The sequence below is a fragment of the Mercurialis annua genome, linkage group LG1-X (genome assembly GCF_937616625.2).
Source record: "Mercurialis annua linkage group LG1-X, ddMerAnnu1.2, whole genome shotgun sequence".
Lineage (NCBI taxonomy): Eukaryota > Viridiplantae > Streptophyta > Magnoliopsida > Malpighiales > Euphorbiaceae > Mercurialis > Mercurialis annua.
In genome coordinates this window covers 35,423,866-35,451,834 of record NC_065570.1, presented here as the reverse complement: position 1 = coordinate 35,451,834, position 27,969 = coordinate 35,423,866, and the positions used below count along the sequence as shown (strand labels likewise).

Sequence of the window (27,969 nt, the reverse complement as noted above, 5' to 3'; positions counted from 1 at the left end):
GCGTTAAAAGTGACGCTAGATTAGTATGGCGCGTCTCGAGTCTCTTTAACATGTCGTTTCGATTACCATGCTTATGTCGCAGCAAAATTCTCTTTATCGCTTTGTTCCGATTACCTAAGCATGGTTAGGTTATAGTACGCAAGGCGACGATAGATTAGTATGGCGCGTTTCGAGTAACTTTAACGCGTCGTTTAGATTACCATGCTTATGTCGAGTCACAGTTCTTCCTAACGCATCGTTCCGATTACCTAAGCATGGGTAGGTTATATTACGCAAAGTGTGCGTGAAAAATGACAATAGATTAGTATATCCCGTTTCAAGTCTATTTAACGCGCCGTTCCTATTTCTAAGCATGGTTAGGTTATATTACGCAAGGTGTGCAAGAAAAGTGACGCTAGATTTGTTTGTCGCGTCTCAAGGATCTTTCATACGTCGTTCCGATTACCTAAGCATGTTAGTTTATACTACGCAAAGTTGGCGTGAAAAGTGACTCTAGATTTGTATGTCGCGTCTCAAGTCTCTATAACGTGTCGTTTCGAATACCATGCTTATGTCGCGTCAAAAATCTCTCTAACGTGTCGTTCCGATTACCTAAGCATGGTTAGGCTAAGATTAGTATGTCTCGTCTTAAGTCTATCTAACGCGTCGTTCTGATTACCTAAGTATGGTTAGGTTATTGTTATGGATCAACCTACACATGACGTTACATATGAAGTTTAACATAATGACAACGAGCATGAAGCATATGATCAACGAATCAAGATGCAAGTTCAAGACTTTTCTAATCCAATCAGCATGCCTCAAGGACCAATAACCAGATCTCAATTGAAGAAGCTTCATAAGGCCTTAATTCATCATCTACAAGGGATAGTGAATATGGCAAACGAAGGCTTACAAGGACAACACAGTTTTGGAACAAGAACAGCTCAAGTTCAATACAACTTAAGTCAAGTCCAACCTATTAATGGGTCTAATTAAGTTTACAATGGGCCGTATTTATCATGGCTCACCAAATAAGTTAATTAAGTATCTTTATTTATATTTTGAATGGGCTGAACGAATTTGTTAATTAAAAAAGCCCATAGATTTAGTTATCCTTTTTATTTAGGGTTTTGTAAAGGCTATAAATATGTCTTTACTAAATCAGTTAGACAGATTTTGATATTTTGAAAACCTAAAAGCTGTTTGCTTGTTTTCTTTGTGTTCTTGAGTAAAATACATGCTTTAAGGAACATTCAAGTAGATTGATCATCTTCTTGTGGAGTGTTTCGAAATTGGAATTCATAATAAAAAATTGAGTTTTCTTAATTCTAATTCTTTCGATCATCTAAGTAATCTATTAATCTAACCTTTCTTAGGGGTTGTTGCTGAATTGATTTTCAGGCTTTTCAAGTTAATGTTTTGGGGGTTCATTTACATAAAGGGGTTCTCAGGCTTATTCTTGGAGGTTCTATATCATTTGGTATCAGAGCTTTGTATCTAGATCAGGTTTTATCCATCTTTTTTTTATTGATTCCGAATTGTTTATTATTCTTGTTTTTCTGATATACAGATCTGGGTAATTGAAAAAAAATCAAAAAAAAAAATACAAAAGGAAGTTAACAAAAAAGGGGAGTGAAACTCAAAATTTTATAATATGGAATTAACAAAAAAAATAGAAGACAAGTGATCAAAACAAAAAGGGGTGAAATTCAGAATTTGGTGATTACTGTCATATTTGGGTCTGACTTATAATTGATTGTCTACTGTTCTAAACTAAGTCTAAATTGATTTCCTAAATTATATATTTCATTGTTTTGTACTCCTGAATTGCATAGTTTTCCAGTTAAGGAATATTATCTCTCTTGGCAGATTTGGTTATATTCTTTAAACTACCTTTTTGTTTGACTCTTCATATTTCTGTTTGTTTCACATGTCTTTTGCCTCTATCTGAGTTTTCATAATTTATTGGCTCTTGTTTTCATTTTTTTAATAGATTTGCTTCAAACTGATTTTTTTTCTGCAAATTTCAGTTTCGTAATACTACTCGAAACTACTTGAATTATTCTGAAAGTGTGATTCACCTAAGAGCATAAAGGAAATAGCTAGAGTGGTGGGAGAAAGCCCTGAGTGAAAAAAAAGTACTTGAGTTTAAACATGAGAGACCATCCCCATCTTTTGAGTGAAACACGTAAGGGAGTACTGGTGAGGTTTTCAATTATTAATTTTTTTTTCTTTTGAACGTTCTTTTTGCAGAAATGGAAAATCAGAATGAACATAATGATGGTGTTCATGTCGATGAATCTTTGCTTCATCGGGCGCAACAAGGAGAATTCACATGTTTTCAAAGAACAATGGAGGCTATGAGTGAAGCCTTAGAGCGCATAGATACGAGGTTGGAAGTTGTTGAAAGAGCAGTGCCGAATCAAAATGAGGAGAATAGGGAGGGCAGAAATCATATATCTGAAGTTAATGATTTGGCAAATGATGACAATTATAATGATGAATATGAAGAGGAGGTGATGGCTGGAATGGGTGTACCAAGAGGTAGAGGTAGAAGAGGCCGAGGTTTAGGTAGGGGTAGAGGAAGAGTACTATAAAATATTTTCTACGGTAGAAACCGAGATAATGATGAATTTGTAGATAGAAATTTTGGCAGCATTAAACATAAAATTCCTCATTTTCAAGGAAAAACAGATCCAGAGGCTTATTTACAATGGAAAAAAAAGGCGGAGCTCATATTTGATTGTCATCAGTTTAGTGAGAAAAGAAGGTTAAGTTGGCGGTTACTAATTTTTCAGATTATGCTATCGCTTGGTGGGATCACTTGGTGACTAATAGAAGGCGAAATTTGGAGTACCCAATTGACACTTGGTCTGATTTGAAGTCTGAAATGAGAAAGTGATTTGTGCCGAAGCATTTCCATAGGGAACTTGTGCAAAAACTTCCAACTCTTAAAACAGGGTAGTAGGAGTGTGGATGATTACTACAAGGAGTTGGAAATGATCATGACTAGGGCTGACATAGTGGAAGATGTGGAAAATACTATGGCGCGATTTTTGGCTGGTTTGAATAAGGAGATAGCTGACCGAGTGGATTTGCAACCTTATGGGGATTTAGAAGAAATGGTTCACATACTGTTAAGGTGGAAAAACAACTCCAGGGAAGAGTTGCAAGGTATGCTTCCAAACCTTATTCTAATTCGAATCAAAGTTGGAAAAAGGATTGGAAGAGTGATATCAAGGAAAGTAGTAAGAGTACTCATGATGTGTCAAAAGGAAAGGCAGATTCAATTTTAGAAGAAAAATCTAATGTCGATGAGCCAAAAGGGAGAAATAGAGATATTATGTGTTGGAAATGTCAAGGAGTAGGTCATATCAGCAAAGAATGTCCTAATAGGAGAACTATGACCCTACGCAATGGTGAGATAGTGACTTATGAAGAAGATGGCAACAATGAAAGCGATGAGAATGAGATGTCTGATTTGGAGTATAGTGATGGGAGCATTAGAAGAGCCGATTAGAGGTGATGTGCTGGTTACAAGACGTACTCTTAGTACTCAATTGAAGACAAATTTCCATGAGGAGCAGCGAGATAGCTTGTTCCATACAAGGTGTCATGTTCAAGGCAAAGCATGTAGTGTGATTGTTGATGGTGGGAGTTGCACAAATGTGGCGAGTACATGCTTGATCAATAGATTGGGGCTGCCTACTATTCCGCACCCACGACCGTACAGACTCCAATGGCTGAATGATTGTGGAGAGATCAAGGTGAACAGGCAATCTATTATTTCATTTTCAATTGGTAAATATCATGATGAGGTGTTGTGTGATGTAGTTCCTATGCATGCTAGGGATATTTTGCTTGGTAGACCATGGCAATTTGATAGAAAAACTACACATGATGGGTACCTGAATAGGTATTCATTCACCAAGGATGGGCGGAAGACCATATTGACACCACTTTCCTCAAAGGAAGTTTATGAAGACCAATGTAAACTGGAAAAGATGAGATTGGAGATCGAAAATAAAGAAAAAAGGGAGTAAGAACAGTACTATAGGGAGTGAAAATAAAAAAAGTGAAAAAAATGAGAGAAAAGAAAAAGAACATATTCGAGCTAAAGAGAGAAATGTTAAAAATGTGAGTTTGATAGCGAGGACAAGTGAGGTTAGGCAAGCTTTGTACTCTAATCAGCCTATATTTGTACTTTTGTATAAAGGGGCTTATTTGGCTACTAATTAACTTAACCCATCTTTGTCAAGTGTTTTTATCGATCTTTTGCAGGAATTTGAAGATTTATTTCCCGAGGAGATGCCAAGTGGGTTACCACCAATTAGAGGCATAGAACATCAAGTCGACTTTATTTCTGGATCTGCCATACCCAATCGTCCAGCGTATAGAACAAATCCTAGCGAGACAAAAGATATCCAAAAACAAGTCGAGGAGTTGTTAGCTAAGGGGTATGTGAGGGAGAGTCTAAGTCCTTGTTCAGTTCCTGTAATTCTTGTACCAAAGAAGGACGGAACATGGAGAATGTGTGTGGATTGCAGAGCCATCAATAAAATCACTGTTAAGTATCGTCATCCTATTCCTCGATTAGATGATATGCTTGATGAGTTATATGGTTCTTGTTTGTTCACAAAAATAGATTTGAAATCTGGTTATTATCAAATTCGAATGAATGTTGGTGATGAATGGAAAACAGCTTTTAAGACCAAGTACGGATTATATGAGTGGCTTGTAATGCCATTTGGGCTTACTAATGCACCTAGCACATCCATGCGGTTGATGAATCATGTCTTGCGTAAAATACTTGGGTAAATTTGTTGTTGTTTACTTTGATGATATTTTGATTTACTTTAAGTGTTTAGATGATCATGTTATGCATGTGAGACTTGTACTAGAAACACTTAGGCAAGAGAAGTTGTATGCTAATCTTAAGAAATGTAGTTTCTGCATGGATAAGGTTAATTTTCTTGGTTTTGTTGTATCTAGTCAAGGTGTTGAGGCTGATGAGGATAAGGTTAGAGCTATTAAAGAATGGCCAAGACCTAAAAGTGCTAGTGAGGTAAGGAGCTTTCATGGGCTTGCTGGTTTCTATAGGAGATTCATTAAGGATTTTAGCACTGTAGCCGCACCTTTGAATGAGTTAATTAAGAAAAATGTTGTTTTTATTTGGGTGATGCACAAGAACATGAATTTGATGAACTTAAGGATAAATTGTGTAGTGCACCATTACCTGCCTTACCTAATTTTGATAAAACCTTTGAAACTGAATCTGATGCTAGTGGCATAGGAATTGGAGCTGTTTTGATGCAGGATCAAAGGCCAATGATGTATTTTAGTGAAAAGTTGAGCGGAGAAGCATTGAAATATCCGACATAAGACAAAGAATTATATGCCTTGGTTCGAACATTGCAAACATGGCAACATTACTTGTGACGTAGGGAGTTTGTGATATACAATGATCATGAAAGTTTAAAGCATTTGAAGGGTCAGGATAAACTGAACCGTAGGTATGCCAAATGGGTGGAATTCATAGAAACATTCCCATATGTGATAAAGTACAAGTAAGGTAAGGAGAACGTGGTTGCTGATGCATTATCTAGAAGGTACACGTTACTTAACTCACTTAGTGCTAAATTGCTTGGTTTTGAGTTTATAAAGCAGATGTATCAACATGATGATCATTTCAATGAAATATATGCATCTTGTAATAATGGGGTTGTTTCAGATTATTTTCACTTGTTTGATGGTTTCTTATTTAAAAGAAACAGATTGTGTATTCCTAGTTGTTCTATGAGGGAATTGTTAATTAAGGAGGCACATGGCGGAGGATTAATAGGGCATTTTGGGATAAATAAGACTTATATGCTTTCTGAACATTTCTTTTGGCCTGGTATGAAACATGATGTGCATAAGGTTTGTGATCATTGCATTACATGCCGAGAGGCTAAGTCTAGGTTGAAACCACTACCTGTTCCTGATGAACCTTGGACTGATTTATCTATGGACTTTGTGCTTGGGTTGCCAAGAACTAGGAAAGGTCACGATAGTATTTTTGTCGTGGTTGATAGATTTTGTAAGATGGCTCATTTTATACTATGTCATAAAACTGATGATGCTAAGTTTATTGCTGATTTATTTTTCAAAGAAGTTGTGCGTTTACATGGCATACCTAAAAGCATTGTTAGTGATAGAGATGTCAAGTTTTTAAGTCATTTTTGGCGTTTGTTGTGAGGAAAGTTCGGTACTAAACTTTTATTTTCAACTACTTGTCACCCCCAAACTGATGGACAAACTGAAGTAGTTAATAGGACATTGATTACTTTGCTTAGGGCAATCATAGAAAAGAACATTAAGACATGGGAGGATTGTTTACCATTTGTGGAGTTTGCTTATAATAGGGCTGTTCATAGCACTACTCATTGTTCTCCATTTGAGATTATTTATGGATTTAATCCTCTTACTCCTATTGATTTATTACCATTGCCACCTAACAAATTTGTGAGTGTTGATGCTAATTTTAAGGCAGATTTAGTAAAAAGGCTACACAAGCAAGTCAAGGAGAGGATTGAAAATGATAAATTTGCTTCTCGAGTGAATAAGGGAAGGAAGCCGATGATTTTTCATCCGGGAGATTGGGTTTGGTTGCATTTTCGTAAAGAAAGGTTTCCCCTTCAAAGGAAATCTAAGTTAAACCCAAGAGGAGATGGTCCTTTTCAAATCCTTGAAAGGATTAATGATAATGCAAACAAAGTAGATCTTCCAGGTGAGTATAATGTTAGCACTTCATTTAATGTGACTGATTTGAGTCCTTTTCATGTAGGCGGTGCTTTAGATTCGAGGACGAATCCTTTCGAAGAGAGAGGGAATGTTTTGGATCAGCCTACACATGATGTTACACATGAAGTTCAACATAATGACAACGAGCATGAAGCACATGATCAACGAAGCAGGATGCAAGTTCATGACTTATCTAATCCAATTAGCATGCCGCGAGGCCAGTTCGTACAGGGTACGGTAACTAGAGCCCGCGAGGTTTTAAACAGTTAGTGTATATATTTGGTTATATGTTATATATGAGTATTTGCTTCCGTTGTTTGTTGTTATTTGTTTATTATTTGCGAAAAATTAATTGTGGTTTGAGGCTTGCTACGGGTTCCGGAGCTACCACTCCCGTTCCCTAGCGCCGGTTGCGGCTCAATATTTTGGGTCGTGACAGTTACGTTATATTACGCAAAGTGTGTGTGAAAAATGACAATAGATTAGTATGTCGCGTCTCAAGTCAATTTAACGCGTCTTTCCAACTACCTAAGCATAGTTAGGTTATATTACGCAAAGTGTGCGTAAAAAGTGACGCTAGATTAGTATGTCCAGTCTCAAGTCTCTTTAACTTGTCGTTCCGATTACCTAACTAGGTTATATTACGCAAAGTGTGCGTAAAAAGTGTAGCTAGATTAGTATGTTTCGTCTCAAGTCTCTTTAACGCGTCGTTTCGATTACCATACTTATCTCGCATCACAAGTCTCTGTAACGCGTCGTTCCGATTACATTGTTAGGTTATATTACGCAAAGTGTTCGTGAAAAGTGACGTTAGATTAGTAGGACGCATCTCAAGTCTCTCTAACGCGTCATTCTGATTTACTAAGCATGGTTAGGTTATATTACGCAAAGTGTGCGTGAAAAGTGATGCTAGATTAGTACGTCGCGTCTTAAGTCTCTCTAAAGCGTCTTTCCAATTTCCTAAGCATGGGTAGGTTATATTACGCAAAGTGAGTAAAAAGTGACGCTAGATAAATATGGCGTGTCTCAAGTCTCTTTAACTCGTCGTTTTGATTATCATGCTTATGTCGCGTCAAAAGTGTCTCCAACAAGTCGTTCCGATTACCCAAGCATGGTTAGGTTATATTACGCAAAGTGTGCGTGAAAAATGGCAATGGATTAGTTAATCGCGTCTCAAGTCTAATTAACGTGTCGTTCCAATTACATAATCATGGTTAGGTTATATTACGCAAAGTATGTGTGAAAAATGACAATAGATTAATATGTCACGTCTCAAGTCTCTTTAACGCATGGTTCTGATTACCATGCTTATTTCGCATCACAAGTCTCTCTAACAGGTAGTTCCGGTTACCTAAGCATGGTTAGGTTATATTACGCAAAGTGTGCGTGAAAAGTAACAATAGATTAGTATGTCGCGTCTCAAGTCTCTTTAACGCGTCGTTCCGATTACCTAAGCATGGTTAGATTATATTACGCAAAAAGTGCGTGAAAAGTGACGCTAGCTTAGTATGTGGCGTCTCAAGTATCTTTAACGCGTCGTTTCGATTACCCAAGAATGGTTAGGTTATATTATGCAAAGTGTGCGATAAAAGTAACACTAGATTAGTATGTCACTCTCAGGTCTCTTTCATACGTCGTTTCGATTACCTAAGCATGGTTAGGTTATATACTATGTAAAGTTCGCGTGAAAAATGACGCTAGATTAGTATGTTGCGTCTCAAGTCTCTTTAACGTGTCGTTTCGATTACCATGCTTATGTTGCGTCACAAATCTCTTTTACACGTCGTTCTGATTACCTAAGCATGGTTAGGTTACATTACGCAAAGTGTGCGTAGAAAGTGACGCTAGATTAGTATGGCGCTTCTCAAGTCTCTTTAACGTGTCGATTTGATTACCATGCTTATGTCGCGTCAAAAGTCTCTCTAACGCATCAATCCGATTACCTGAGCATGGTTAGGTTATATTACGTAAAGTGTGCGTGAAAAATGACAATAGACGTATGTCGCGTCTCAAGTCTATTTAACGCGTTGTTCCGGTTACCTAAGCATGGTAGGTTATATTACGCAAAGTGTGCTTGAAAAGTAACAATAGCTTAGTGCGTCGCGTCACAAGTCTCTTTAACTCGTCGTTACGGTTATCTATGCATGGTTAGGTTATATTACGCAAGGTATGCGTGAAAAGTAACAATAGCTTAGTATGTCGCATCTCAAGTCTGTTTAATGCTTCGTTCCGAGTACACCTGAATGGTTAGGTTATATTACGCAAAGTAACGCTAGATTAGTATGTCGTGTCTCAAGGCTCTTTAATGCGTCGTTCCGATTTCCTAAGCATGGTTTGGTTATATTATGCAAAGTTTGCGTGAAAAGTGACGCTACATTAGTATGTCGCGTCTTAAGTCTCTTTAATGCGTCGTTTCGATTACCATGCTTATGCCGCGTCACAAGTTTCTCTAACGCGTCGTTCTGATTACCTAAGCATGGTTAGGTTATAATACGAAAAGTGTGCGTGAAAAAGTAGCAAATAGATTAGTATGTCGTGTCTCAAGTCTATTAACGCGTTGTTCCGATTACCTAAGCATGGTTAAGTTATATTACGCAAAGTGTGCGTGAAAAATGACAATAGAGTGGTATGTCGAGTATCAAGTCTATTTATCGCGTCGTTCCGATTACCTAAGCATGGTTAGGTTATATTACGCAAATGATGCGCGAAAAGTGACGCTAGATTAGAATGTCGCGTCTCATTTCTCTTTAACGCGTTATTCCGATTACCTAAGCATGGTTAGGTTATATTACACAAAGTGTCCGTGAACAGTGATGCTAGATTAGTATGTCGTGTCTCAAGTCTGTTTAGCGCGTTTTTCCGATTACCTAAGCATGGTTAGGTTATATTACGTAAAGTGTGCGTGAAAAGTGACGCTAGATAAGTATGTCGCGTCACAAGTCTCTTTAACGAGTCGTTCCGATTACCGAAGCATGGTTAGGTTATATTAAGCAAAGTGTGCCTTAAAAGTAACGCTGGATTAATATGTCGCGTCTTATGTCTATCTAACGCGTCGTTCCGATTACCTAAGCATTGTTAGGCTATATTGCGCAAGATGTGCGTGAAAAGTGACGCTAGATAAGTATGTCGCGTCGCAAGGCTCTTTAATGCGTCGTTCCGATTACCTAAGCAAGGTTAGGTTATATTATGCAAAGTTTGTGTGAAAAGTGACGCTAGATTAGTATGTCGCATCTCAAGTCTCTTTGTCGCATCGTTTCAATTACCATGCTTATGTCGCGTTATAAGTCTCTCTAACGCGTCGTTCTGATTACCATAAGCATGGTTAGGTTATAGTACGCAAAGTGTGCGTGAAAAGTAACAATATATAAGCATGTTGCGTCACAAGTCTCTTTTACGCGTTGTTCCGATTACCTAAGCATGGTTAGGTTATATTACGCAAAGTGTGCGTGAAAAGTGACGCTAGATTAGTATGTCGCATCTCAAGTCTCTTTAACGCGTTGTTCCGATTACCTAAGCATAGTTAGGTTATACTCGCAAGGTGTGCGTGAAAAGTGACGCTAGATTAGTATGTCGAGCCTCAAGGCTCTCCAATGCGTCGTTCTGATTACCTAAGCATGGTTATATTTTGCAAAGTTCGCGTGAAAAGTGACGCTAGATTAGTATGTCGTGTCTCAAGTCTCTTTAATGCGTTGTTTCGATTACCATGCATGTGCCGCGTCACAAGTCTTTCTAACCCGTTGTTACGATTATCTAAGCATGGTTAAGTTATATTACGCAATGTGTGCGTGAAAAGTGACAATAGATTAGTATGTCGCTTCAAGTCTATTTAACGCCTCGTTCCAATTACCTAAGCATAGTTAGATTATATTACTCAAAGTGTGCGTGAAAAGTAACGCTAGATTAAAATGTCGCGTCTCATTTCTCTTTAACGCGTTGTTCCGATTACCTAAGCATGGTTAGGTTATATTACACAAAGTGTCCGTGAACAGTGACGCTAGATTAGTATGCCTTGTCTCAAGTCTGTTTAGCGCGTTTTTCCGATTACCTAAGCATGGTTAGGTTATATTACGTAAAGTGTGCGTGAAAAGTGACGCTAGATAAGTATGTCGCGTCACAAGTCTCTTTCACGAGTCGTTTCGATTAACTAAGCATAGTTAGGTTAAATTACGCAAAGTGTGCATTAAAAGTAACGCTGGATTAGTATGTCGCGTCTTATGTCTATCTAACGCGTCGTTCCGGTTACCTAAGCATTGTTAGGCTACAAGGTGTGCGTGAAAAGTGCCGCTAGATTAGTATGTCGCGTCGCAAGGCTCTTTAATGCGTCGTTCCGATTACCTAAGCATGGTTAGGTTATATTATGTAAAGTTTGCGTGAAAAGTGACGCCAGATTAGTATGTCGTGTCTCAAGTCTCTTTATCGTGTCGTTTCGATTACCATGCTTATGTCGAGTCATAAGTTTCTCAAACGCGTCGTTCTGATTACAATAAGCATGGTTAGGTTATAGTACGCAAAGTGTGCGTGAAAAGTAACAATAGATAAGTATGTCGCTTCACAAGTCTCCTTTAGTATGGTTAGGTTATATTACGCAAAGTGCGCGTTATATGGGACGCTACATTAATGTCGCGTCTCAAGTGTCTTTAACGCGTTGTTTCGATTACCATGCTTATGTCGCATCACAGGTCTCTCTAGCGCGTCGTTCCGATTACCTAAGCATGGTTAGGTTATAGTACGCAAAGTGTGCGTGAAAAGGATTAATGGATTAGTATGCCGCATCTCAAATCTCTTTAGCTCATCGTTCCGATTACCTAAGCATGGTTAGGTTATATTACGCAAAGTGTGCGTGAAAAGTGGCGCTAGATTAGCATGTCCAGTCTCAAGTCTCTTGACCACGTCGTTCCGATTATCTAAGCATGGTTAGGTTACATTACGCAAAGTGTGCATAAAGATTGTAGCTAGATTAGTATGTTAGGTCTCAAGACTCTTTAACGCGTCGTTTCCATTACCATGCTTATCTCGCGCCACAAGTATCTTTAACGCGTCTTTCCGATTACCTAAGCATGGTTAGGTTATATTACGCAAAGTGTGTGTGATAAGTGACGTTAGATTAGCATGTCGCATCTCAAGTCTCTCTAACGCGTCATTCTGATTTCCTAAGCATGGTTAGATTATTTAGGCAAAGTGTGTGTGAAAAGTGACGCTAGATTAGTATGTCGCGTCAAAAGTCTCTCTAACGCGTCGTTCCGATTACCTAAGCATGGTTTAAAAATGGCAATATATTTGTATGTCGCGTCTCAAGTCTATAACGCGTCGTTCCAATTATATAAGCATGGTTTGGTTATAATGTGTAAAGTTTGTGTGAAGAGAAGACCATAGATTAGTATGTCGCGTCTTAAGTCCATCAAACACGTCGTTCCGATTACCATGGTTAGGTTATATTATGCAAAGTGTGCGTGAAAAGTGATGCTAGATTAGTATGTCTCGTCCCAAGTCTCTTTAACGCGTCGTTTCGATTACCATGCTTATGTCGCGTGACAAGTCTCTCTAACGCGTCGTTTCGATTACCCACGCATGGTTAGGTTAAATTGCGCAAAATGTGCGTGAAAGATGACAATAGATTAGTATGTCGCGTCTCAAGTCTATTTAACGCGTCGTTCCAATTACTTAAGCATGGTTAGGCTATCTTACGCAAAGTATGTATGAAAAATGACAATTGATTAGTCTGCCGCATCTTAAGCTATCTAACGCGTCGTTCCGATTACCTAAGCATGATTTGGTTATATTATGCAAAGTGTGCGTGAAAATTGATGCTAGATTTGTTAGTAGTATATGCCCTAGGGCCATTTGATCGTGTATATTTGTAGAACTAATCCCAATGGCAAAGATATATATGTTCTATTTGAACTAAGTGTCTCATCAACTAAGTGTTCATGTATTACGTATTGTCCTTATCACATTGTGGTAGAATCTATTCTTAAGGTGTTAAGAATATGAGGGACAGATTCTTTTATACAAGTGATCTAAATAACCGTTCGCGATCGATGGGGTCCTGCGAATAAGGGCATTGCATTATCCCAGAAAGATCGTCACCTCTGTTTATTCTCCTGATTAGTAAAGAGTTACTAATTATAGGAAGTAGTGAGTCTCATACTACTTGATGGGGATCAGAATAAACATGTGGACACTCAAGGTGTTGAGTAAGTCGAACAAGTGACGCTAGATGACTTATACATGGTAATTCATTAAAGTCAATTTAATGTCATCTAGTTCATAATTGTACATATGTCCTTTGACTTGCGGTGACACTATCTTGTATATAGGTGATTAGAGTTTGATACTCCTTAACTCTAGATCTTTCATGAGCTAGAGCCGCGGGATGTGTTGGCTCTAGTTAGTTGTATATGGAGATAGGGGTTTAACCTAGAAAGGATTCATCACTCTGGATGAACGGAGACAAGATTCTATGCTATCTCAAAATGTTCTTGATGGATGATAAAACCTGCGCAGGTGTATATGACTTACATAGAAAGTTGTTTCTAGTGGAGGTCATATTTATCAAGAATTAGAACTGGGAGATGAGGTCATATAATCAAGACATACAGTGTTTGACTTAACCGTGACACTAGTCGAGATTGGAATCTAAGATGAAGGGAATTTTGAGTGTACGGTAATTATGAACATTGGTTCAAAAAGAATGCATCGAAACATTCATCTCTATTTTGGGGGTCGTGATATGTTGCTAGACGTCACTCTCGATCTACGAGAATTAATAATTAAATGGGATTTAATTATTTAATATAAGAAAGGCGTTTCTTATGTCTCTCGTTGCCATATAGATGTGAACCTAGTTAGTCACACACAATAGAGTGTGCAACCGATTGAGTTTACGAAAGATGGATTTCATATAGATACTAGCATATCTCGGAAATTAATCTATAAGATGAAAAACAAGTACAAATTAGGGACTAATTTGTAAGAGTTATAAATTAGTAGGAACCTAATTGTACTATGTCCAAGTTAATTAGGGACTAATTTATAAGAGTTATAAATTAGTAGGAACCTAATTATATTTTAACCAAGTTTTATGATTAGAAGGCTTAAGTAATTAATTAGTGTAATTAATGATACTTAAAGCACTAATCATAAGTTAATGGAATGATGATGTCATGGTGATGATGAGATAAGCTTATGTCATATATGGGATGTCATATGATGACATCACCTATATGATGTCACCTATGTGATGTCACCACATGAAAGGTGTCATGTGGTGGCAACACCTTTGCTTGGTGTGTGACACCTAGCATGCAAGGTGTTGCATTCTTAAGACATGCTCTAGCCTATAAATAGAGCATGTCCTTGCTCATTTCAACACAACACACAACACACATCTCACTACAAAATTGTAGAGAGAGAAAGCACTTGAAGGAGTTCAAGTATTCATCAATCACGGGAAAAACTTGGCGACGTTTTTCATATATCCGAGTAAGGTAGTGATCGCGGCGAGAGTTTGAGCTTAGGGCTGCTCTGCAAGAGGAACTCTTACAGATTACTTCAAGGCGAGGATTCGATCGGACGCATACTCGTGTGGACGAGCTTGAGGTCGCCGTACTTTCGGGACTACAAGAATCGTTGGAGAATCGACATAGGTATTCTTCTTATGATTCCTAGATGCGTGCTTTAATTACTAAATGATACGACGATCCATTTGTTGTTGATATGATCAACTTTAGGATCCGAATTGTTGGAATTTCGATTTTGAATTGAAATATACGGTCCGGACACGCGCCTCCCGCTGCGCCAACAAGATTAGTATGTCGCGTCTCAAGTCTCTTTAACGCGTCATTTCGATTACCATGCTTATATCGCGTCACAGGTCTCTCAAACGGGTCGTTCCGATTACCTAAGCATGGTTAGGTAATATTACGCGAAGTGTGCGTGAAAAGTAGCAATGGATTAGTATGTCGCGTCTCAATTCTCTTTAACGCGTCGTTCCGATTAACTAAGCATTGTTATGTTATATTACGCAAAGAGTGCGTGAAAAGTGATGTTAGATTAGTATGTCGCATCTCAAGTCTCTTTCACTCGTCGTTCATATTACCCAAGAATGGTTAGGTTATACTACGCAAAGTGTGCGAGAAACTTAACGCTAGATTAGTATGTCGCGTCTTAAGTCTCTTTCTTTTACGCGTCGTTCCGATTACCTAAGCATGGTGTTAGGTTATATTACGCAAGGTGTGCGTGAAAAGTGACGCTAGATTAGAATGTCGCATCTCAAGGCTCTTTAATGTGTCGTTCCGATTACCTAAGCATAGTTATATTATGCAAAGTTTGCGAGAAAAGGGATGCTAGATTAGTATGTCGCGTCATCCGTCTCTTTAATGCGTCGTTCCGATTACCATAAGCATGGTTAGGATATAATACGCAAAGTGTGCGTGAAAAGAAACTATAGATTAGTATGTCGTGTCTCAAGTCTATTTCACACATGCGTTCCAATTACCTAAGCATGGTTAGGTTATATTACGCAAAGTGTGCGTGAAAAGTGACGCTAGATTAGTATGTCGCGTCTCAAGTCTCTTTAACGCATCGTTCCGATAACCCAAGCAAGGTTAGCTTATATTACGCAAAGTGTGCGTGAAAAGTGACGCTAGATTAGTATGTCGCGTATCAAGTCTCTTTAACATGTCGTTTTGATTACCCAAGCATTGTTAGGTTATATTACGCAAGGTGTGCGTGATATGTGACGGTAGATTAGTATGTCGCGTCTCAAGTGTCTTTAACGCGTCGTTCCGATTAACTAAGCATGGTTAGGTTATATTACGCAAAGTTTGTGTGAAAAGTGACTTTAGATTAGCATGTCGCATCTCAAGTCTCTCTAACGCGTCATTCTGATTTCCTAAGCATGGTTAGATTAGTTAGGCAAAGTGTGTGTGAAAAGTGATGCTAGATTAGTATGTGGCGTTTCAAGTCTCTCTAACGTGTCGTTCCGATTATCTAAGAATGGTTAGGTTATATTACGCAAAGTGTGCGTGAAAAATGGCAATAGATTAGTATGTCGCGTCTCAAGTCTATAACGCGTCGTTCCAATTACATAAGCATGGTTTGGTTATATTGTGCAAAGTATGTGTGAAGAGAAGACCATAGATTAGTATGTCGCGTCTTAAGTCCATCAAACGCGTCGTTCCGATTACCATGGTTAGGTTATATTATGCAAAGTGTGCGTGAAAAGTGATGCTAGATTAGTATGTCTCGTCTCAAGTCTCTTTAACGCGTCGTTTTGATTACCATGCTTATGTCGCGTGACAAGTCTCTCTAACGCGTCGTTTCGATTACCCCAGCATGGTTAGGTTAAATTGCGCAAAATGTGCGTGAAAGATGACAATAGATTAGTATGTCGCGTCTCAAGTCTATTTAACGCGTCGTTCCAATTACTTAAGCATGGTTAGGCTATCTTACGCAAAGTATGTATAAAAAATGATAATTGATTAGTCTGTCGCATCTTAAGCTATCTAACGCGTCGTTTCGATTACCTAAGCATGGTTTGGTTAGATTATGCAAAGTGTGCGTGAAAATTGATGCTAGATTAGTATGTCGCGTCTCAAGTCTCTTTAACCCGTCATTTCGATTACCATGCTTATGTCGCGTCACAGGTCTCTCTAACGGGTCGTTCCGATTACCTAGGCATGGTTAGGTAATATTACGCGAAGTGTGCGTGAAAAGTAAAAATAGATTAGTATGTCGCGTCTCAATTCTCTTTAACGCGTCGTTCCGATTAACTAAGCATGATTAGGGTATATTACGCAAAGAGTGCGTGAAAAGTGACGTTAGATTAGTATGTCGCGTCTTAAGTCTCTTTAACTCGTCGTTCAGATTACCCAAGAATGGTAAGGTTATACTACGCAAAGTGTGCGAGAATCTTAACGCTAGATTAGTATGTCGCGTCTTAAGTCTCTTTCTTTAGCGCGTCGTTCCGATCACCTAAGCATGGTGTTAGGTTATATTACGCAAGGTATGCGTGAAAAGTGACGCTAGATTAGAATGTCGAATCTCAAGGCTCTTTAATGTGTCGTTCCGATTACCTAAGCATAGTTATATTATGCAAAGTTTGCGAGAAAAGGGATGCTCGATTAGTATGTCGCGTCATCTGTCTCTCTCATGCGTCGTTCCGATTACCATAAGCATGGTTAGATTATAGTACGCACAGTGTGCATGAAAAGAAACTATAGATTAATTTGTCGTGTCTCAAGTCTATTTCACACGTCGTTCCAATTACCTAAGCATGGTTAGGTTATATTACGCAAAGTGTGCGTGAAAAGTGACGCTAGATTAGTATGTCGCGTCTAAAGTCTCTTTAATGTATCGTTCCGATAACCTAAGCAAGGTTAGCTTATATTATGCAAAGTGTGCGTGAAAAGTGACGCTAGATTAATTTGTCGTGTCTCAAGTCTATTTCACACGTCGTTACAATTACCTAAGCATGGTTAGGTTATATTATGCAAAGTTTAGGTCAAAAGTGACGCTAGATTAGTATGTCGCGTCTGAAGTGTCTTTTAGGCCTCGTTTCGATTACCATGCTTAGGTCGCGTCACAAGTCTCTCTAACGCGTCGTTCCGATTACCAAAGCATGGTTACGTTATATTACGCAAAGTGTGCGTGAAAAGTAACAATTGATTAGTATGTCGCATCTCAAGTTTCTTTAATGCGCTGTCCTGATTACCTACGCATCGTTAGGTTATATTACGCAAAGTGTGCGTGAAAAGTGACGCTAGATAAGTATGTCCCGTCACAAGTCTCTTTAACGCGGCATTCTGATTACCTAAGCATGGTTAGGTTATATTACGCAAAGAGTGCGTGAAAAGTGACGCTAGATTAGTATGTTGCATCTCAAGTCTCTTTAACACGTCGTTCGGATTACCGAAGAATGGATATGTTATATTACGCAAAGAGTGCGAGAAAATAAACGCTAGATTAGTGTGCCGTGTCTCAAGTGTCTTTAACGCGTCGTTTCGAGCTAGGCATGGTTAGGTTATATTACGCAAGGTGTGCATGAAAAGTGACGCCAGATTAGTATGTCGCATCTGAAGGTCATTAATACGTCGTTCCGATTACCTAAGCATGGTTAGGTTATATTACGCAAAGAGTGCGTGTAAAGTGACACAGGATTAGTATGTCGCGTCTCAAGTCTCTTTAACGCGTTCATTCCGATTACCTAAGAATGGTTTAGTTATATTATGCAAAGTCTGCAAGAAAAGTAACGTTAGATTAGTATGTCGCGCCTCAAGTCTCTTTAACGCGTCGTTTAGATAACCTAAGCATGGTTAGGTTATATTACGCAAGGTATGCGTGAAAAGTGACGCTAGATTAGTATGCCGCGTCTCAAGGCTCTTTAATGCGTCGTTCCGATTACCTAAGCGTGGTTAGGTTATATTATGCAAAGTTTGCGTGAAAAGTGACGCTAGAGTAGTATGTCGCGTCTCAAGTTTCTTTAACGCGTCTTTTTGATTTACATGCTTATGTCGCGTTACAAGTGCGTCGCTTCGATTACCTAAGCATGATTAGGTTATAGTACGCAATATGTGCGTGAAAAGTAACAATAGATTAGTATGTCGCGTATCAAGTCTATTAACGCGTTGTTCTGATTACCTAAGCATGGTTAGGTTATATTACGTAAAGAGTGCATGAAAAGTGATGCAAGATTAGTATGTCGCATCTCAAGTCTCTTTAACACATCGTTCTGATTACCCAAGAATAGATAAGTTATATTACGCAGTGTGCGAGAAAAGTCACGCTAGATTAGTATGTCGCGTCTCAAGTCTCTTTAACGCGTCGTTCGGATTACCTAAGCATGGTTAGGTTATATTATGCAAGGTGTGCGTGAAAAGTGACGCTAGATTAGTATGTCGCGTCTCAAGGCTCTTTAATGCGTCATTCCGATTACCTAAAAATGGTTACGTTATATTACGCAAAGAGTGCGTGAAAGGTGATGCAGGATTAGTATGTCGCGTCTTAAGTCTCTTTAACGCGTCATTCCGATTACCTAAGCATGGTTAGGTTATATTACGAAAGGTGTGCGTGAACAGTGACGATAGATTAGTATGCCGCGTCTCAAGGCTCTTTAATGCGTCGTTCTGATTACCTAAGCGTGGTTAGGTTGTATTATGCAAAGTTTGCGTCAAAAGTGACGCTAGATTAGTCTGTTGCATCTCAAGTCTCTTTAACGCGTCGTTTCGATTACCCAAGAATGGTTAGGTTATATTAGGCAATGAGTGCGAGAAAATAAACGCTAGATCAGTGTGTCGTGTCTCAAGTGTCTTTAACGCGTCGTTCCGAGCTAGGCATGGTTAGGTTATATTACGCAAGGTGTGCGTGAAAAGTGACACCAGATTAGTATGTCGCATCTGAAGGTCTTTAATACGTTGTTCCGATTATCTAACCATGGTTAGGTTATATTACGCAAAGAGTGCGTGTAAAGTGACATAGGATTAGTATGTCGCGTCTCAAGTCTCTTTAACGCGTTCGTTCCGATTACCTAAGAATGGTTTGGTTAAACTATGAAAAGTCTGCAAGACAAGTAACGGTTGATTAGTATGTCGCGCCTCAAGTCTCTTTAACGCGTCATTTAGATAACCTAAGCATGGTTAGGTTATATTACGCAAGGCATGCGTGAAAAGTGACGCTAGATTAGTATGCCGCATCTCAAGGCTCTTTAATGCGTCTTTTCGATTACCTAAGCGTGTTTAGGTTATGCAAAGTTTGCGTGAAAAGTGACGCTAGAGTAGTATGCCGCGTCTCAAGTTTCTTTAACGCGTCTTTTCGATTACCATGCTTATGCTGCGTCACAAGTGCGTCGCTCCGATTACCTAAGCATGGTTAGGTTATAGTACGCAAAATGTGTGTGAAAAGTAATAATAGATTAGTATGTCGCATATCAAGTTTATTTAACGCGTTGTTCTGATCACCTAAGCATGGTTGGGTTATATTACGCAAAGAGTGCGTGAAAAGTGATGCAAGATCAGTATGTCGCTTCTCAAGTCTCATTAACACATCGTTCTGATTACCGAAGAATAGTTAAGTTATATTACGCAGTGTGCGAGAAAAGTCACGCTAGATTAGTATGTCGCGTCTCAAGTCTCTTTAACGCGTCGTTCGGATTACCTAAGCATGTTTAGGTTATATTATGCAAGGTGTGCGTGAAAAGTGACGCTAGATTAGTATGTCGCGTTTCAAGGCTCTTTAATGCGTTCCGATTACCTAAAAATGTTTACGTTATATTACGCAAAGAGTGCGTGAAAGGCGATGCAGGATTAGTATGTCGTGTCTCCAGTCTCTTTAACGCGTCATTCCAATTACCTATGCATGATTAGGTTATATTACGCAAGGTGTGCGTGAACAGTGACGCTAGATTAGTATGCCGCGTCTCAAGGCTCTTTAATGCGTCGTTCTGATTACCTATGCGTGGTTAGGTTATATTATGCAAAGTTTGCGTGTAAAGTGACGCTAGATTAGTATGTCGCGTCTCTAGTCTCTTTAACGCGTCTTTTCAATTACCATGCTTATGTCGCGTCACAAGTTTCTCTAACGCGTCGATTCGATTACCTAAGCATGGTTACGTTATAGTACGCAAAATGTGCATGAAAAGTAACAATAGATTAGTATCTCGGGTATCAAGTCTATTTAACGCGTTGTTCCGATTACCTAAGCATGGTTAGGTTATATTACATAAAAAGTTAGTGAAAAGTGATGCAGTATTAGTATGTCGTGTCTCAAGTCTCTTTAACACGTCATTCTGATTGCTCAAGAATGGTGACATTACATTACGCAGTGCGCGAGAAAAGTCACGCTAGATTAGTATGTCGCGTCTCAAGTCTCTTCAACGCGTCTCAAGTCTCTTTAAGGCGTTCCAATTACCTGAAAATGGTTACGTTACATTACGCAAAGAGTGCGTGAAAAGCGATGCAGGATTAGTATGTCGCGTCTTAAGTCTCTTGAACGCGTCTGTCCGATTACCTAAGCACGGTTAGGTTATATTACGCAAGGTGTGCGTGAAAAGTGACGCTAGATTAGTATGTCGCATCTCAAGGCTCTTTTATGCGTCGTTCCAATTACCTAAGCATGGTTAGGTTATATTATGCAAAGTTTAGGTAAATAGTGACTCTAGATTAGTATGTCGCGTCACAAGTCTCTCTAACGCGTCGTTCCGATTACCTAACCATGGTTCGGTTATATTACGGAAAGTTTGCGTGAAAAGCAAAAATAGATTAGTATGTCGGGTCTGTCAAGTTTCTTTAACGCGTCGTTCCGATTACCTAGGCATCGTTAGGTTATATTACGTAAAGGGTGCGTGAAAAGTGACGCCAGATTAGTATGTAGCGCCTCAATTCTCTCTAACGCATTGTTCTGATTACCTAAGCATGGTTAGGCTATATTACGCAAAGTGTGCGTGAAAAGTGACGTTAGATTAGTATGTCGCGTCTCAAGTTTGTTTAACGTGTCGTTCCGATTACCTAAGCATGGTTAGGTTATATTACACAAAGTGTGCATGAAAAGTGACGCTAGATTAGTATGTCGCGGCTCAATTCTCTTTAACGCGTTGTTCCAATTACCTAAGCATGGTTAGGTTATATTACGCAAAGTATGCGTAAAAAGTGACGCTAGATTAGTATGGCGCGTCTCAAGTCTCTTTAACGCGTCGTTTAGATTACCATGCATATGTCGCGTACCAAGTCTCTCTAACGCGTTGTTCCGATTACCTAAGCATGGTTAGGTTATATTATGCAAAGGGTGCGTGAAAAGTGAGGCTAGATAATTATGTCACGTTTCAATGCTCTTTAACGCGTTGTTCCGATTTCCTAAGCATGGTTATGTTATATTATGCAAAGCGTGCGTGAAAAGTGACGCTAGATTAGTATGCAGTGTCTCAAGTCTGTTTAATGCGTCGTTCCGATTACCTAAGCATGGTTAGGTTATATTACGCAAAGTGTGCGTGAAAAGTGACGCTAAATAAGTATGTCACGTTCTCTTTAACGCGTCATTCCGATGACCTAAGCATGGTTAGGTTATATTACAAAAAGAGTGTGTGAAAAGTGACGCTAGATTAGTATGTCGCGTCTCAAGTCTCTTTAACGCGTCGTTCCGATTACCCAAGAATGGTTAAGTTATATTACGCAAAGTAGGCGAGAAAAGCAACGCTAGATTAGTAAGTTGCGTCTCAAGTCTCTTTTAAGCGTTGTTCCGACATACATGGTTAGGTTATATTACGCAAGGTGTGCCTGAAAAGTGACGTTAGATTAGTATGTCGTGTCTCAAGGCTCTTTAATGCGTCGTTCCGATTACCTAAGCATGGTTAGGTTATATTACGCAAAGAGTGCGTGAAAAGTGACGCAGTATTAGTATGTCGCGTCAAAAGTCTCTTTAACGCGTCGTTCTGATTACCCAATAATGGTTAGGTTATATTACGCAAAGTGTGTGAGAAAAGTAACGCTAGATTAGTTTGTCGCGTCTCAAGTCTCTTTAACACATCGTTCCAATTACTTAAAGCATTGTTAAGTTATATTACGCAAATTGTGCGTGAAAACTGACGCTAGATTAGTATGTCGCGTCTCAAGGGTCTTTATTCCACCGTTCCGATTACCTAAGCGTGGTTAGGTTATATTATGCAAAGTTTAGGTCAAAAGTGACGTTAGATTAGTATGTTGCGTCTCAAGTCTCTTTAACGCGTCATTCCGATTACCCAAGCATGGTTAGGTTATATTATGCAAAGTGTGTGAGAAAAGTAACGCTAGATTAGTATGTCGCGTCTCAAGTGTCTTTAACGTGTTGTTTCGATTACCTAAGCACGGTTAAATTATATTACGCAAGTTGTGCGAGAAAAGGGACGCTAAACTAGTATGTCCCGTCTCCAGGCTCATTAATGCGTCGTTCTGATTACCTAGGAATGGTTAGGTTATATTACGCAAAGTTTGCGTGAAAAGTGACGTTAGATTAGTAGGTCGCGTCTCAAGTCTCTGTAACGCGTCGTTTTTATTACCATGCTTATGTCGCGTCTCAAGTCTCTCTAACGCGTCTTTCCGATTACCAAAGCATGGTTAGGTTATATTACGCGAAATGAGCAAGAAAAGTAAAGCTAGATTAGTATGTCGCGTCTCAAGTCTCTCTAGCGCGTCGTTCCGATTACCTAAGCATGGTTAGGTTATACTATGCAAAGCGTGCGTGAAAAGTGATGCTAGATTAGTATTTCGCGTCTCAAGTCTGTTTAATGCGTCGTTCTGATTACCTAAGCATGATTGGGTTATATTACGCAAAGTGTGCGTGAAAAGTGATGTCAGAAAAGTATGTGGCGTCACAAGTCTCTTTAACACGTCGTTCCGATTACCTAAGCATGGTTAGGTCATATTACGCAAAGTGTGCGTAAAAAGTGAAGGTAGATTAGTATGGCACGTCTCAAGTCTCTCGAATGCGTCGTTTTAATTACCATGCTTATGTCGCATCACAAGTCTCTCTAACGCGTCGTTCTGATTACCTAAGCATGGTTGGGTTATATTAACAAAAGTGTGCGTGAAAAATGACAATGGATTACTCTATCACGTCTCAAGTCTATTTAACGCGTCGCTCTGATTACCTAAGCATTGTTAGGTTAATTACGCAAAGAGTACGTGAAAAGTAACAATAGCATTGCATGTCGTGTCTCAAGTCTCATTAACGCGTCGTTCCTATTACCCTTATGGTTAGGTTAAATTACGCAAAGTGTGCGTGAAAAGTGACGCTAGATTAGTATGTCCTGTCTCAAGTTTCTTTAACGCGTCGTTCCGAGAACCTTTGAATGGTTAGGTTATATATTACGCAAAGTGTGCGAGAAAAGTAACGCTAGATTAGTATGTTTCGTCTCAAGTGTCTTTAACGCGTCGTTCCGATTACCTAAGCATGGTTTGGTTATATTATGCAAGGTGTGCGTGAAAACTGACGCTAGATTAGTATGTCGCGTCTCAAAGATCTTTAATGGGTCGTTCCGATTACCTAAGCGTGGCTAGGTTATATTACGCAAAGTTTGCGTGAAAAGTGACGCTAGATTAGTATGTCGCGTCTCAAGTCTCTTTAATGCATCGTTTCGATTACCATTCTTATGTCGCGTCACAAGTCTCTCTACACGTTCCGATTACCTAAGAATTGTTAGGTAATAGTACGTAAAGCGTACATGAAAAATGACAATAGATTAGTATGTCGCGTATCAAGTTTAATTAACACGTAGTTCCGATTACCTAAGCATGGTTAGGTTATATTACTAAATGTGTGCGTAAAAAGTGACGCTAGATTAGTATGTCGCGTCTCAATCCTCTTAAACGCGTCGTTCTGATTACCTATGCATGGTTAGGTTATATTACGCAAAGCGTCTGTGAAAAGTGACGCTAGATTAGTATGTCGCTCTCAAGTCTGTAACGCGTCGTTACGATTACCTATGCATGGTTAGGTTATATTACGCAATGTGGCGTGAAAAGTGACGCAAGATAAGTATGTCGCGTCACAAGTCTCTTTAACGCGTTATTCCGATTACCTAAGCACGGTTAGGTTATATATTATGCAAAGTGTGCGTAAAAAGTGACGTTAGATGAGTATGTCGCGTCTTAAGTCTATCTAACGCGTCGTTCCGATTACATAAGCATGGTTAGGTTATATTACGCAAGGTGTGCGTGAAAAGTGACGCTAGATTAATATGTTACGTCTCAAGGCTCATTAATGCGTCGTTCTGCTTACCTAATCATGGTTAGGTTATATTATGCAAAGTTTGCGTGAAAAGTGACACTTGATTAGTATGTCGCATCTCAAGTCTCTTTAACACATCATTTTGATTACCATGCTTATGTCGCGTCACAAGTCACTCTAACGCGTTGTTTCGATTACCTAAGCATGTTTAGGTTATATTACAAAATATATGCTTGAAAAGTAACAATAGAATTAATATGTCGCTTCTCAAGTCTCTTTAATGCGTTGTTCCGATTACCTAAAAATGAAAGTGACGCTACATTAGTATGTCGCGTCTCAAGTCTCTTTAACGCGTCATTCTGATTACCTAAGCATGGTTTGGTTATATTACGCAAGGTGTGCGTGAAAAGTGACGCTAGATTAGTATGTCGCGTCATAAGTCATAAGTCACTCTAACGCGTCATAAGTCACTCTAACGCGTTGTTCCAATTACCATGGTTATGTCGCGTCATAAGTCACTCTAACGCGTTGTTCCAATTACCTAATCATGTTTAGGTTATATTATGCAAAATGTGCTTGAAAAGTATATTAGAATTAGTATGTCGCTTCTCAAGTCTCTTTAATGCGTTGTTCCGATTACCTAAAAATGGTTAGGTTATATTACACAAAGAGTGCGTGAAAAGTGACGCTAGATTAGTATGTCGCGTCTCAAGTCTCTCTAACGCGTCGTTTTGATTACCCAAGCATGGTTATGTTATATTACGCCAAGTGCGCATTAAAAGTGTCGCTAGATTAGTATGTCGTGTCACAAGTCTCTTTAACGTGTTGTTACGATTACATAAGCATGGTTAGGTTATATTACACAAAGTGTGCGTGAAAAGTGACGCTATATTTGTGTGTCGAGTCTCAAGTCTCTTTAATGTGTCGTTTCAATTACCGATTACCATAAGCATGGCTAGGTCATAGAACGCAAAGTGTGCGTGAAAAGAAACAGTAGATTAGTATATCGTGTCTCAAGTCTATTTAACGTGTCGTTCCAATTACCTAAGCATGGTTAGGTTATAGTACGCAATGTGTGCGTTAAAAGTGACGCTAAATTAGTATGTCGCTTCTTAATTCTCATTAACGCGTTGTTCCGATTAACAAAGCATGGTTAGCTCATATTACGCAAAGTGTGCATGAAAAGTGACTCTAGATTAGTATGTCACATCTCTAGTCTCTTTAACGTGTTGTTCTGATTACCCAAGTATGGTTAGGTTATATTATGCAAGGTGTTCATGAAAAGTAACGCTAGATTAGTATGTCGTGTCTCAACAGTCTTTAACGCGCCGTTCTGATTACCTAAGCATAGTTAGGATATATTACGCAAGGTGTGCGTGAAAAGTGACGCTCGATTAGTATGTCGCGTCTCAAGGATCTTTAATGCGTCGTTGCAATTATCTATGCATGGTTAGGTTATATTATGCAAAGTTTAGGTCAAAAGTGACGCTAGATTAGTATGTCGCGTCTCAAGTCTCTTTAACGCGTCGTTTCGATTACCATGCTTATGTCGCGTCACAAGTCTCTCTAACGCGTCGTTCCGATTACCAAAGCATGGTTATGTTATATTACGCAAGTGTGCGTGAAAAGTAAAAATTGATTAGTATGTCGCGTCTCAAGTCTCTTTAACGCGTCGTTTCAATTACCTATGTCGCGTCTCAATTTTCTTTAACGCGTTGTTCTGATTACCTAAGCATGGTTAGGATATATTACGCATAGTGTGCGTGAAAGGTGACGCTAGATAAGTATGTCGCGTCATGAGTCTCATTAACGCGTCATTCCGATTACCTAAGCATGGTTAGGTATATTACGCAAAGAGTGCGTGAAAAGTGACGCTAGATTAGTATGTCGCATCTCAAGTCTCTTTAACGCGTTCGTTCCGATTACCTAAGAATTGCTTGGTTATATTATGCAAAGTCTGCAAGAAAAGTAACGGTAGATTAGTATGTCGCGCCTCAAGTCTCTTTAACGCGTCGTTCCGATAACCTAAGCATGGTTAGGTTCTATTACGCAAGGTATACGTGAAAAGTGACGCTAGATTAGTATGCCGCGTCTCAAGGCTCTTTAATGCGTCGTTCCGATTACCTAAGCGTGGTTAGATTATATTATGCAGAGTTTGCGTGAAAAATGACTATAGAGTAGTATGTCGCGTCTCAAGTTTCTTTAACGCGTCTTTTCGATTACCATGCATATGTCGCGTCACTAGTGCGTCGCTCCGATTACCTAAGCATGGTTAGGTTATAGTACGCAAAATGTGCGTGAAAAGTAACAATTGATTAGTATGTCGCGTATCAAGTCTATTTAACGCGTTGTTCTGATCACCTAAGCATGGTTAGGTTATATTACGCAAAGAGTGCGTGAAAAGTGATGCAAGATTAGTATGCCGCGTCTAAAGTCTCTTTAGCACATCGTTCCGATTACCCAAGAATAGTTAAGTTATATTACGCAGAGTGTGCGAGAAAAATCACGCTAGACTAGTATGTCGCGTCTCAAGTCTCTTTAACGCGTCGTTCCGATTACCTAAGCATGTTTAGGTTATATTATGCAAGGTGTGTGTGAAAAGTGACGCTAGATTAGTATGTCGCGTCTCAATGCTCTTTAATTTGTCGTTCCGATTAACTAAAAATGGTTAGGTTATATTATGCAAAGTTTAGGTCAATAATGACGCTAGATTAGATTGTCGCGTCTCAAGTCTCTCTTTTAAGGCGTCGTTTCGATTACCATGCTTATGTCGCGTTACAAATCTCATAACGCGTCGTTCCGATTACCCAAGAATGGCAAGGTTATATTACGCAAAGTGTGCGAGAATAGTAACGCTATATTAGTATGTCGCGTCTCAAGTCTCTTGAACGCGTCGCTCCGATTAACATGCTTATGCCGCGTCATAAGTCTTTTTAACGCGTCGTTCCGATTACCCAAGAATGGTTAGGTTATATTACGCAAAGTGTGCGAGAATAGTAACGCTAGATTAGTATGTCACATCTCAAGTCTCTTTAACGCGTTGTTCCGATTACTTAAGCATGGTTAGGTTATATTACGCAAGGTGTGCGTGAAAAGTGACGCTAGATTAGTATGTCGCATCGCAAGGCTCTTTAATGCGTCGTTCCGATTACCTAAGCATGGTTAGGTTATATTATGCAATGTTTAGGTCAATAGTGACTCTAGATTAGTATGTGGCGTCTCAAGTCTCTTTAAGGCGTCGTTTCGATTACCATGCGTATGTCGTGTCATAAGTCTCTTTAATGCGTCGTTTCGATTACCTAAGCATGGTTCGGTTATATTACGCAAAGTGTGCGTGAAAAGTAACAATAGATTAGTATGTCGAGTCTCCAGTCTCATTAACACGTCGTTTCGATTACCTAGGCATTAGATTATATTAGGCAAAGGGTGTGTGAAACGTGACGCCAGATTAGTATGATGTGCCTCAATTCTCTTTAACGCATTGTTCCGATTATCTAAGCATGGTTAGGA

General features: G+C 39.2%; 1 pseudogene; it reads left to right on the top strand.

Annotated features, from left to right (window-relative positions):
- Positions 1-762: 762 nt before the first annotated feature.
- The window catches only part of LOC126668513 (uncharacterized), a 35,200-nt pseudogene continuing 7,993 nt past the window's right edge, over positions 763-27,969 (top strand).